This window comes from Charadrius vociferus, unplaced genomic scaffold (genome assembly GCF_000708025.1).
Source record: "Charadrius vociferus isolate BGI_N301 unplaced genomic scaffold, ASM70802v2 scaffold188, whole genome shotgun sequence".
Lineage (NCBI taxonomy): Eukaryota > Metazoa > Chordata > Aves > Charadriiformes > Charadriidae > Charadrius > Charadrius vociferus.
In genome coordinates this window covers 211,618-211,946 of record NW_009649706.1, presented here as the reverse complement: position 1 = coordinate 211,946, position 329 = coordinate 211,618, and positions in this window count along the sequence as shown.

The window sequence follows — 329 nt, the reverse complement described above, 5'->3', positions numbered from 1 at the left end:
CCCCGCGTTTCCCAGCGGTCCTGCCCTCCCGGGCCGGGGAGCCCTCCCGGGCCGCTTTTCCATTCCTGAAAGCCGCGGGCTGTCAGGAAACAAAACCGAAAGGCGGCACCGGCGCTGTCTCACGGTGAAATCATATCCTTCGCTGCCCGCACAGATGGCTTGTGCCATAAAACCTACTTAGGTGGAGGAATACCGGTATCAAAGGACTGGATTCCTGGACGATTACACAGCATCTGGGATGTCCAAAACCTCCAGGAGCTGTTTGGCGCTTCTCCAGAGAGGAGGAAGCAATCCCATTTTAAGTAACTGCCACCTAAAGATCCTGCTGA